This window comes from Cylas formicarius, unplaced genomic scaffold, assembly GCF_029955315.1.
Source record: "Cylas formicarius isolate icCylForm1 unplaced genomic scaffold, icCylForm1.1 PGA_scaffold_5__7_contigs__length_24384050, whole genome shotgun sequence".
Lineage (NCBI taxonomy): Eukaryota > Metazoa > Arthropoda > Insecta > Coleoptera > Brentidae > Cylas > Cylas formicarius.
The window spans coordinates 8,050,512-8,064,445 of NW_026844341.1; the positions used below are offsets into that span (position 1 = coordinate 8,050,512).

Genomic DNA, 13,934 nt, shown 5'->3' on the forward strand with positions numbered 1-13,934 from the left:
TAGAACGATTGAGGTTTGATTAAATGCAAGGGTCGAACTAAAAGGTTCAAATTCTTTTAAATGGTTTGGTGCAACATTAATTAAGAATTCATTAAAATTATTTAACAAAATATCTTTATTACCTTCAATTTCTACGTCTTCATTACCATGTTTTCTTTTAATTTCATTTACTAGCGACCAGGCACATTTGTTTTTTGTTATCTGACCATAATTCTGTTTTTTTATATTTTTATAGAAGGCTATCATAATCTTCTTTTTTGCTCTGTAGAGCTCCTCATATCTGGTATTTACATTTTGCATCACGAAAAGAATATCCAATTGTATTTTACACTCGTTGATTTCAGCGTATTTTATGTAATTAGATTTTTTAAAGTTTCTAGAAGGCACTTTAGAAAAAGGAAATTCAACTTGTCCGAGAAGTAATTCATAAAAGTCGACCACTGATTATTAATTAGGTGTTTATGTAGTGTATACAGTACTTGCCAATTTATTTCTTGCAATGCTGTTTCTAATTTTATTTTGTTGGCTGCATTAAAATTTATTTTGTTACATAGCTAGGTGTCTTTATTTCAGCGTATAATACAGGTACTAGATACTAGAACTAGTTTGATTTACATTAAATGAGTTAATGGCTTGCTTCGCACGTGAGGTCCACATTGAAATCTGCCGCTATAACAGCTATATCATTAAAATTACCTGTTCATATTTGCAACAGTTGTTGTATCTGTTTTATGAAAACTTCAAAACTATGACTAGGAGGCCTATATTGAAACACAACGATTATTTTTTTATTTGCATTTTCCTCCTAACATCCACAGCAATTGACAATAAACTCCTCACTTATGTTATTAATGTCTGTTTTTGATTTAAATTTAACATAGTTTCTCACAAATATTGCACTTTCACCAAGTTTATTTTCTAATTGTCTACAAAAAATAGTCGCCAGTGTAAATCCCTTGATTCTATAATTTCCAAGCTGCCTTTTAGTTTTCCAGTGTTCAGTTAAACATAAAACATCATAATTGTTGTTCGAACATAAAAAGTCTTCTATTAGGTCTACAGAATTACCTATGGATTGAAAATTTTGATGTATTACACAGAATTTGTTTTTGTTTTCTCCCTTATTTAACTTCGCATTTGTTCCCATGTTACTCTTATTTATGTCAAGTATATTCAGGAATTGTTTATCGTTTATAAAAAAGAATCAGCATTTTTAGGTTTACTCCCAGGCTCAGTGGACTGTCGATATTGTTTTATTTTTATAACCTTATTAATATTCTTTGTATGGTCTGTTCATAGATATAAGAAAGTGACGAATTGCTTTTGAATGTCAAAGGGTGGTCACTAACATACAATGCAAGAAGATTATTACCTAAAGTTTCGAAATTTACATTCAGGTAAAATTTTGGTCCGTAAGAAAATAATTTTATATCTATCTGTGTTTAATATTCTTTGGTTTGGTATACTACTTAGTTTAAGTTTATTAGTAATCATTCTTATTTTGTGTGTTGAATCGTGTGCGAATTATGCAAAATATGTGCAAGTCTAGTGTATCTCAGGAGATGCTCCCGCACAAATGTAGAAAACACTATTCTATTGAGACTAAGGAAGTTATGAACAATGTTTATTTAGAAGAAACGGCCACATTGACCAAAATTCTAACATCAACTGTATGGAAAATTGTGAATAATCCCATTTCAGCGAGGAAAAAAAGAAGCGATGCTGACATTTTCTCGAGTGTAGATGAAAGTGATCAAGATATAATACGGCGTAAATTTTACCAGTTATACGAGGAACAAAGCGTGCCTACATTAGATATCTTAATTAGGAGGCTTGAAAAAAATGAAACCGGTGTTAAATGTAGCAGAACTACCTTATGGAAGTGTATTCAGCACATGGGTTTTAGATTTTAAAAATTGCCAAAAGGCAAGTTTTAATGGAATCTTTTAGAATTCGGAAATGGTGACTGGAATATCTAGAAAAAAATAGGATTTACAGACAACAAAGACCAATTATTTACTTGGATGAAACCTGGTTCGACACTTATGATACCCCTGAAAAGGGTTGGGTTGACTCAATTGAAAGAATAACTATTTTGCATACTGGCTCTAAAGATGGTGGGATTCCAAATCGACTTTCTCTGTCTGCGAAAAATATTAAAGATTTTTTTCTGGATTACCATGAAGACACCACTGCTGATTTATTTGTAAGTTGGTTTAAAAACAAACTAACGCCAAACATTCCTCCTAATAGTGTAATTGTAATGGGCCACGCAAGTTAACACAGTAGACAGTTGACTAAAACTCCTTCCTCATGGGATACAAAAGCAACAATCCAAAACTACATGTATAATAACGACATTTATTTTCAAGAAGATTATACCAAAAAGCAATTAATTGGGGTTCTACAAAGGTTGAACCTGCAAAAGGAATACGTCTGTGATAATTATGCAAAAAATCTAGGGCATACAGTTTTAAGGCTCCACCTTAGCACTGTGTATTTCATCCCATTGAACATGTTTATCACCAACTGAAATCTGCCATTCGTCGTAACAATGTTTTCCCCGTGTTAACTCCAATGTCCTCAAACTTATAGAAACCGAAGTTTTGAACATCCCTCCACAAATTTGGGCAAATTAAACATATAGAAAAAGCAGAACAATCGTATATCCATATTGCAAATAATATAGAACAAATAATAATTAGAACAGGCGATGATAGCGATAGTGATACTGACATATTTTTAAGTAAGTTAAGTAGGTAATAAAAATAATATGTAATTTTATTTTAGATTTAAACATTAATATATACATAAATAAATAAATATTGTTTAGTATCTTTCTTAACAAAACCCCAAATAATTAAATTCTAAGCAAAGCACGGACCTGTTCAGTCATATTTCATTCTTACAGCTTGCCCAGGTCTTTCCTTAATTCGTATCAGTTAGTCACTTTCTTATATCTATGAACAGACTTTACCAAGAAAAAACATGCTGGATTCTATGGGTGGCCCCAAAAGTGAGAGCGTGGGTCCTTGAGTACTCCCAAAGAATTTAGCTAATTGACGGGTTAAATCTAGATTGTTGATTTAACACCATTTGAGACGAAGTAATTCAGGTCAGTCTTGTTGTGAACTTGCCTTTTCCTTCTTACTTCCTTGCCTATCCCAGGAGTATACGTTTGCTTTCACTCTTGCTAATTTAGTGTGGACTTTTTTATAAGTTCACAAAGTGAGGAAGGCGAACTTCCCCATGATTCTACTCACATTTACAATAGAGTTAACATAGAACAGACACAGGGCCTTTTAAGGGCACATCCCGAAATGTCGCATTCATACACCCCGGTAAACTTAGGAGGGAACCAAGGAAGGCTAATGTAGCAGGAATATTGAAAATAAGAAGGAATAGGCGAAACAGACACGGCATAGAATTTTTAACTAGCAAGGACATCATTAGAGATCACCCCACAAATCTTATCAGCTAGAAGAACGAATGAACGAACGAAGGGTGACAAATGGAAACGCAACAGCATACATTCTAACAGAGCCATTAGGTATATTAATCCAGGGGAAAGTAATACCCCAAGTCGTGGATGTCGAATATTACAAAGCAAAAGTTGACATATACGTGGGTCAGCGTTTACAGTTCAAGAATTGTTTACGATATGGACATTTAGAGGCCAGATGCCGAAACAAGAAAAATGAAAATGTCTCGGAAAACATAACATGTGGGCACTATGAGGAAAATCACTATCTAGAAAGTGAGTGGAATATTTGAGACAAAGAAAAATCAAGGAAATTATGGCCTTTGAAAATATATCTTTTTATGAAGCGAGAGCAAAATTTCCAAAAAAAACCAAAGCAGTTACACAGAACTTTTTAAACAACCTTTCGTTAAGAAATATTAAACATATTATTAATAGCCAAAAACGAGAGAGGGCTAATAAGAATTAGATTATTCGGAAATATTCGTACACAACAATAACCAAAAGCCTAGACTCTAAGAGAAGCTAGAACGCCCACTCCAGAACAATCAAGTAAATCTATTATTGATTATCACGAAGAAAACAAGAATACTCAGGAAGCTAATAACATGGAGGCAGGCTCTAAATACTCATTGTTTTCGGAGTTAATAAAAGAAGGAAGAGGAATTCGCTATTCAAGTGAAGACTAGACAAAAAAATCAATATTATGAGGTGCCACAGTAATGGTGTAAAAAAATTGCAGATCTAGAAAAATTAAATTCGGAACATCGAGCACATAACGATAAACGATAAATTTGCTTATGCATTTACGAAGATTAGACAAATTGCACATGCACTCAATTCTTCATCAGTAAATATCAACTTACCGAACTAGTTCCAAGCATAAGCCATAGAAATTGATAATAGTTAATGTGTATTGCCCCCAAACGTAGTGGAATATTCTAACTGCAATTTGCGGACAAAAGGAAAATTTACAGCATATATTTTGTGGGTGTGTAATGAAAAGCGAGTAGTCCTTAACTTTATCGCTTGCCCCTTATCAGACACGATCCAGGGGCAACTTTGATGCGCCCTCCATTAGGGAATCTATTTGGCCAGCCGTCCAATCAGAGGCGAGCTCATCATTAAGAAAAAGAAGAAGAGAAAACATGCTCGAAAAATGTCGTTACATTTTTCAAGTTTTTTTTTTCTGTTAAAATGAATAGTGAAAATGAGACATCAGCATCCTCATGTTCAGGAGATGACGAGAAAAACTATATTGAATATAAAATTTGGCAATTGTCGAGAACAAAAAAGGCATTTATGAAATCCTGGAAACGACAACGCGATGAATGTAAGAGTTTATTCAACAACGTCTATCCTTGTGGGCACGAAAGCGAACTCATCGAAAAATAGGGATCAAATAAAAGGCCCCGTGGCACGAAAACCACATGATGTTTATTGATTGTGATGCTAAGAGCTAGTTTACTGTATGTTTTACTTTTCTCGCTTGGAAAAAATATGAATAAATGTGGTCAGAAAAGGAGTTCTCGTGAAACCCTTTTTTACCCCTACGTATGTATTCAATCAACCAGAGGAAAAAAGCTTTTTCTCTGGTTGATTGAAAAACAAAATATATCCTGAAATCGTTTTTTTTTTTATTTTTTAAGCCTAGATGAAATTGTAAATTATAAATGATATTTCACAGTTATTTACAACATTTCAGAAGCCTTACAAAGCTACCTCATCCCAAAGTATTAGTTGGATTCTGTTTATCGCTTACATTAAGTGGGATTGATAATTCACAATTCAGTGGCCACAGTATTAGGCACGCGTCTACATCAAAAGCTCTACGCAATGGAGTTTCAATTGACACAATTACTACAACTAGTCTGCAGATTCCAAAGTTTAAGTGTTGCTTTTTGGTATTACAGATTTGAAAATAAAACAGTTGCAGAAAAATTACTTGATGTCTTGATCTCCTAGAAAAGACGCGAATACAAAATTAATAGATTATCAATCTAAATTAAATGAAGCGCCTAAGCGATTGCTTCAAATAGAAATGATTTAGTTAATACTGCTATTATCTTGATTCGGGTTTAAAGGCCGTCGTCGGTTGGAATTACTTCCTAACGTTTCGCTAGCACGAGTGGCGAGCTTCTTCAGAGGTCCTTCCATCTCCGATGTTGGACGTAGACTGCGTCCAACATCGGAGATGGAAGGACCTCTGAAGAAGCTCGCCACTCGTGCTAGCGAAACGTTAGGAACTAATTCCAACCGACGACGGCCTTTAAACCCGAATCAAGATAATAGCTTATCAACGGGCCGCGAAAGCCTTAACCAATTTATTAGTTAATACTTCTTTAAATATAATGAGGTTATGTGGTCAGTACACAGATGGGTAAGACCAATTTAGATACCGAAAATTTTCGATTCGAATCTTTAAAATTGTATTCTCTTGGTGTAAAGTGGGTTGCCTACATATTTTTATCTCGACGAAAAGGCGCTTCATATAGTTAAGTTAGTTAATTTAATTAATTAAGTTAGTTAAGTTAGTTAACTTTACTTAGTTATGAATTAATAAGAAAGGTAGATGACGGTACCTATTTGACATATGAGGTACATTTTTACTTATTGTGTTATGTGTTTTTTTAATTACTATATATTGTCATTTCTGGTTTGGCGAATATACAACAAAAGTTTTACAGTTTCAATTCTAGATTATATTGACATTAACCGAAAATGTGCGGCTCTTCTCGTAAGTTATGCTAGTCCATTGTTTTGTAAGTATGAAAATTATATCCAGTTATCTGAAGTGCGCTAGTAGGTTTCTCCTTTTAATAATTATTAAAATTGTAACACTAATTTTTACATATTTAACCTCGCTTGTTGTTAAAATATTTTTATTTTGCAATTTCTTTATATAGTTAATATTATATATGGTAAGTAGTCGTAACATTAGACTTCGCATTTTGAAAGCTTTAAAAGCTTTAAATAAATAAAAGCAAAAAAGTAAAAAGTTTTTCCGAAACAGATCTGTAGAGGCAAAATATTTTTGGCTTTGGCGCAGTACGGGTTAATAACTCAATTGTTTTGAAGAATATGCTGTTTTTGTAACAATTAAATCAATCAAAAGCTTTTGAATGGCGGTTCATTTATTTCTCTCTCCTCAAATTTTCACCGACCAAAAACGGTATATGTTCCTACATTCGACTCAAATTGGAGTTGGGGTTTTTGTGAGAGCTCGACGTAATGGGTTTAGTCAAATTGGGTCTAAGCTCCGAGTATTAAATTCAGCTTCCAATTTAACGCGAAACAAAACATTTAAATCAAGCGTTCCCGTTTCGGGTTTTTTGCCGAGCTTTGTCGCCGAAATGATTTCGTGTTGCTTGCTAGCCGGTTAGAGTTGGTTAAACAGACAGATAATGGTTCCAATCGTACGGCCAATGAAACATGAGCGTGAGATAAGGGCTCGCTGTTAAAGTGTGTCTTGGCCTTTGACAGGCCCTCCGCCAAAATGTAAATACGACGTTCATACCAACTGTTACTGGGTAAATTTGGGTGGATCCCAGTGTTAAATTGTCAGACCATAGCACCTTAAAATAAAGGAAACGCATGACCCTAATTCATGCTGGATGAGAAGACGGATTTATTAAAAGCTGCTGTTGTCTGCGAAGAATATTAAGGACTCTGGCGTGGACCATCATGAATATACAGGAGCAGAACTTATTGAAAACTGGTTTCGAAATTATACCTTAAAAAATGTTCCGGATAACAGGGTTACTGTAATGAAAAACTCAAGCTATCACACCAGCCTGCTACAAAATGCACCAAATTAATACTCAAATAAGTTTGCTACCAAAATACAAAATGTTTAAAATAATTTAGTGACCAGATATTCAATTCCATATCACAAATGTGACAGCAAGTAAAATCAAATACAACAGCAGAAAATGTTAAGTGCGAGCCGATTATATTTACTGTTAATGCTAACTCTCAGAGTAAAACGGAATTAGATTTCGAATAAAAAATTACTAATATGATTTTATTATACCTGAAAAAGCAAAATATTTTATTTAAACTTTATATTTTTAAAACATCTTAAAAGTACGTCCCTGGTGCTCTGACGATATACTTTGAGATCGAGTATACCACAAATGGCTATTTCCTAAATGATATTGCACTCGGGTGAACTGAAAATTATTTCCGAAGCAGAATAATTTTGCAATGGCACAGATTCGCACGAAACTAAGCCCCGTCTATAATGGAAACGGTTGTTTTTTTAATGAGTTTTACGATACGGCGCATTTTTCCGCCTTTTTCGTTGACGCATTTTAATTCGGAGCAGTTGCACTCGGGCGGAAATTTTCTTCGCGCCCACAAAGCCCGCATTTGCACTTTAAGGTTTAGGGGAAAATATTAACTGAAAGGAAAATATAATTGTTGATTTTACTAAATTCAGGAGACAAAAAACACTCAAAATAGTGAATGCGCTTCAAAAAAGGCCGGTGAAGTTATGGACAAGGTCTTTTGTGATGCTCGCGGAACCATGTGCATTGACATTGACCACAATACTAGCCGTCACTATTTGGCACTGCAGAGCAAAGAAATCTGGGAAAAAGGTCCTCATTCGAAACAGGAAAAGATTTTGTTTTATCAAAACAATACTCGGGTGCACACTTGCGCAGTTGCGATGGCCAAAATAATGGAATTATACCTCCAATTATTACCACATCCACCTTGTCCACCAGCTTTGTTTACTGTTTTTTGTTTCCAGACTTCAGAAACGGTTTGATAGACAGAGATTTAACTCTAACGAGCAAATAATGTGCATAATAATATATGTATAGCGTTGAAAAGAGATTAAGCAAAAACAAACAAAGAACAAAAAAATAACAAAAATTCAAAAATCGTCTGTTTCTACATTTTTCAAGGAGTTGTTGATCGACCCTCGTACACACGAAGTCACGAACATGGAAAATATGGTGAAAGAGTAAAACTAATAATAAATGTCAGAAATTTTGAGGAAAACAAAATAACTAAAGATATGCAATAAATACTGGCAGGTATTTAAATTTTTTAGATTAATTTTTAAAATGTCAGTTGTTTCCCAATGCAAAAACTTGGGTGTAATTTTTGATAATAAATTCAGGTTTAACACTCACGTCTCTAAAATTATTCAAAAAGGTTATTGCAACTTAAGGAACTTATATAAAAACAAACGTATTCTTAACAGAATGTTAAAATTATCTGAAGCCTTGGTCTTGTGTCACAAAAATTATTGTAATTTTGAATTTGGTCCCTTTTGGGATTTGGCCACTAAAGCCAAACTACAAAAAGTGAAAAACTCATGTATTCGGTTCATATTCAATCCAAAACCCATAGGCTATGTAAATGATACATAAGATGCTCAAAACTGGATACCCGACATTTCATGGAAAAAATTACGACTGGTAGTACAGTCCATAATCGTTGTAGACGTTTTAAGAATTTTTATGAGCTATGTTTCAGAATCCATTTCTAAAATTTGTTATCTAAATCTTCGACTGTAATTTGTTAGAGGAAATTGAAATGGAAATGATGGAATCCGAGAGAGAGAGAGAGAGAGAGAGAGAGAGAGAGAGAGAGAGAGAGAGAGAAAAAGAGTGAGAGATCTTCGACCTTTAACGCGGGAGATGTAGAAAAAACAGCCAACCATATTTGAGAAGAAAAAAATAATTGGTAAGCATGACGAGATGTCTAATACCAAACTAACGAAGCGTGTAATTCCAATCTACAATCGAATTTTGGTTTTTATCCGCTCAACTATGAAGAATGCGCCTCGGGCGGCGGCGGCGTAACTAATCGGTGATCCACCGTATTTTACAATAATTCAAAAAAAATTACCATCTTCTCAAGGCACTGTCTTCCTACTGAAGGTTGTGTGCTTGTGTTAGTAGTAACTCAGAAGTTCGAACAAGCAAACCTGTCATTTTTCCCAGTGATGAGCATTGTCTCATACCCGGTCCTCCCCTAATTACAATTTTACCCTTCGTTATGAGTCGTATTCCAAGAATTTATCGGTCTACGTTCCTTCCTTTTGGGATACTTTCATTGCTAATGTGGTCCGTCCACGATATTTTGAGCAATTAGGGCAGTACCCTTAATTTTAGGGTCCAGAATTCAGCCTTATATAGAAGAAATGAGTAAACATAAGCTCTCAAAAACCTGTATCTGATATCTAAAAGTAGTGCAGGGTTTGTCAGCAAATTATTAATTCTCAGGAATGCATTGCCCTTGCATTTTCTATGTGCTAGCGTATCTCTATTTTTGGATTCAAATCATTTAACTTTATCAACATACTCTATTCATTAGTTGTTTACATGTGCATTCCTAGAAACTACTATTGTTTTCGTTTTTCCTATATTTAACCTAACCCAATCTCGCAGAAATGCGTTAATAATATTCTGAAGGCTTTTTTCGTTGTCACCTAGAATAACGGTATCATTTGCATATCCTGGATATTTCCCAGTGCCTTCTAAAATATCTTCTCCGAGTACACGTCCAAAAGATTTCGAGAGAGTATGTAATAATTCTCTTTTGTTGATAGGTATCTTCTAGCCTTGTGGATTCCGTCTGCTCCCGATACACATGTTTAATTACGTTGATGTCTCCGCTCAGAAAGCAAATTTATCAGCCCTCAAAACTTTTTCAGAGCCTGTAAAAAACATCCTGTGATTGGTCCCTGTTAAGCCCAAACAGCACCTCTTTAGAAATTGTAAGAGATTGTCGAACTTCCATTGTCTTTATTTTTGGTTTGTACATTTCGGCACATATATATTATCAAATGCAGACTCTAACTCTAACGTTTAAAGATCCTTTCGTTTTTCCGATATACAAGTCACCATATTCACAGAGTATTTTGGTACATAAACTCTTTCCCGGGATGACCAATACGACCAAAGAGGAACCAGCAGCCATTACAGACTCACAAAAGGATGTGGACATATGGACATCATACTAAACCAGCATATCTTTATGAAGTTACAAACATCCAGAAAGATAATTTACATCTCAGAATTATCACCACTTCGAGGGATTCCGCAACCGGCAGCTTAAGTAGATTTCTCCTTCAAATGGTCCCCAACCACTTGTGGCAAAACTCTTTTCTTTAGTAGATATTTTAAAAAACGTAATATTATGTCCTTCAGACAAGTTTGTTAGCTTTGATCTAGACAAAAGACAAAAGACAAAAGAAGTTGATGGTCTACCGACAGTTTGTGGCACCAGGGCTTGGAAATGTTGAGGCATTGCCTTCAGCCGGAGCTCCTTTTATTTATGGCATTTTTATTGGGTGCTTACTTATTATTTTTGGTATCCCTGGTCTATCTCTCTTGTTTCTTGTTCTTGATTCGATTTCTTCTGGATTTATAGTTCTTTTGCTATTTTCTGCGACCAAGGTTCCCTGCTGGTGAGTTTTGGTCTTAATTAATAGTTATTTATTTTATTCTTTTGTGCATTTTGTTTTCTCGGCTTCTGGACGCTTTTCTTCCATCCATCTACTCCTTGCTACTATTATAAGTTTTCTAATTTTTCGTGGATTTCTTTGCACTTGTTGTCCTTGCGTTTGCATTCTCTTCTTTTGTCTGACAATTCCAAAGTTTCCTGAATAATCCATCGAAATCCAAAAACACGATGACTATAATTTTAATTTTTTTATTCGACGTTTAATTTCCCAATCTAAAACAACGATAATTTATTGTTCCGAACAAAACATGTTGTTATCGAATTCCGATTCGCCGGACGTCGGGGAACGCGTAAACTTTACACATTTCACACACAAACGTAACTTTGTATAAACAATAACGCATAACTAGACGCTTAGCATGCGGTAAACTTTTCAAAATGTGTGCGGTATAAGCTTCCTTTACGAGGTCGATACATTCGGTGCCGCCTGCATAATGTATTCGCCATCTAATTTAGGTGGAAGTTTATAAATATTATATGGTCTGTCGACGCTTGCCTGACCCTGAACGTTCGAACACGAATAAATAATACTTCCCAATCGCGCGTTATCATCGTTTGACAAGCGTGTCGAGTAATTGCACCGCTGGAGTTTCGCGCAAGCGCTGTTTGGCTGTATGCGACCGATTATACGTTTGCGTTTATTTTATTGCAGCCATCTTGGCGCGATATTTGGTCAGAAGCGTTTCCGACGTCCGAGGTAGAGTTCGTCAAACTATATACCGTTTTTACGACATAATCCGGTATTTAATTTTTATGAAGGTCAAACCGCAGGCCTACATCGCTTGGGTTTCTCTTTAAAAAGATTCGCAGTTCCACAATGACATTCCAGAACCAAGCTTCATCGGTGATATTCTTCGATTATTATTATCTTAAAATATTTATTATACATATTGTTATCGACAATATTCGTAAGACTGGACGAAATCGACCTGGGAAAAAAAACCGATATGGAGGTTTTTATCAAGTGGCACGCTGAGTCTTGAAAAACAATTGAATGACAGTAAGTTGGTAATTGCTAATTACAAACACAAGACGGATTAGAAATAACTCGACGGCTAAGAAAATACTGCACAAATCAACCAATAGCAAACTGGGAAAACATCCATTGGAAATTGGAAATCAGTTTAAGCTTTCTAATGTGTTTTTAACATAGGACATCAACCTATTTAATGGGCAAATTCAACTTGAAATAGAGCTACCTTTATTTATAAAAAAGCACACTAATATGACTTGATAAAACATTTTAACCAATGAAAATTTCTCTACTCTTAAAATACATCAGTCTGCAACAACAATACGGCCCTGGCGTCACGACGCAGAACAATAGCGACAATGCTGGTATATCAAATATGCCGTTTTCTCAAATGTAACTGATATCATGGAGCCGTATTAAATCTCTAGCGTACGTATAATATATCGGTCGGCCAATAATAAAATGAAATTCACAATTACAAGGAAAAAGCACGGACTATAAATAATCTCTTAATAATTATGAGCCAGACGCGAGTGACTTTCAAAGGATAGCTATTAATTAGAGGAGAAAATAAGGGCCCCCGTTGCTGTTGTTTAACCTTGGTATGTATTATTGCCCTGTTGACCAAGACCAAGAATCTAGAAATAGTAATTTTCCGTTTTTTTTAATTCTAATGAATGTTTCAACCATAAACAGTTATCTGATATTGTTTTAAATTTTTTTAGCAAAGATTAACACACAAATTTATTTCGTGTTTCGAAACTACCAAAAATTAATTGTAATATACATATATGAAAAATGAAGAACTTCATCACACCGTATTCACACAAAAATTATCAAACAAGATCGCAGAGCTGTTTTTTCTAAACTGTTATCATTTTCCCACATATTTCATTTTTCACAATTCACGGTCTGTATTCCCTCTTGTTCGGTGGTTTCAACGTCTCTCATTTCGTCCATAAACACGTAACAACGATTTAGAAAAATTTTACTCGTTTCCCTAGAAATTTAACGAGATATAATGCCTTAAAATTGCCACACCCAAACCTGTTAACGATCTGTCAGAGATGTTGATTGTTGATTGTTGCATATTTTTCTCATAGTTGATTCTCAAGTTCCTGTATTATCAGCATATGCTTGTGCCCATATCAAATCTATGAGGTTTAATTCACAGTTATATTTCGTTTAGACGAGATTTCGTGGACAACATTGCTTCTGATTTGGATATTTTATCGGATTTTCTTTACTAAAATATCAGCATTAATGCTTCATGATGGTCTCCAGTCCGTTTTTTGTTGAAATGCCCCCGCCAAATCTATTTTGGCTATCAATGTGAGTAATTATTTTTTTTTACATTTAACTGAGGGTGATTTTAGTCCAGTGGACTTCTCTTCCATGAACGCTTGCTTCGGGCATTTGAAATTTGTCTCCTGCGTTCTTTTACCAACGGTATCTCTTCCATTTACTTTACATTTTTACTTTACATTTACATTTACTTACTTTACATTTACTGCTCTCAACTCGTCTTCGCCAGTAGATAATTTCGTTATTCTTTACTAAAAGTATTAAAATTAGAAACAAGTTTTGGACGTTTTAAGTCCGTCGACGTCGTACGATTGCCAATCTCCATTCCTCCCTGTCATTCCACAGATCTTCCAGTTCTCTCTCTCTCATCTCAATATCAATGCCCTCTCTACAACTCCTTCCTGGTCTTCCTCCCTCATTTTCTTCCCACTGTGTGTATTTAACGCCAAAAAATAATTATTACTATTATTATTAAATTCTATTTAGAAAAGAAAAGTATTTAAATTTGCACTTATTTTAAGTTAAATTACAGATAAAATAACGAAAAGAACTGTGAACGTTTGCAATTTTCTGTACTCAACGAATTATTTTAATTATTATTAATCAAAAACTAAATTTAAAAGAGACCAATATCTCGAAAAGAGTAAAACTTAAGACAAGTGAACAAATTCAGAACCACTAGTCATTTGT

The 13,934-nt window shown here is 34.6% G+C and overlaps 1 protein-coding gene across 1 annotated transcript in view; it reads right to left on the minus strand.

The window, feature by feature from the left end:
- Window positions 1–13,934, minus strand: part of LOC132701813 (pyrokinin-1 receptor-like) — a 95,678-nt gene that overhangs the window by 43,317 nt on the left and 38,427 nt on the right. The gene's annotated exons all lie outside the window — the stretch shown is intronic.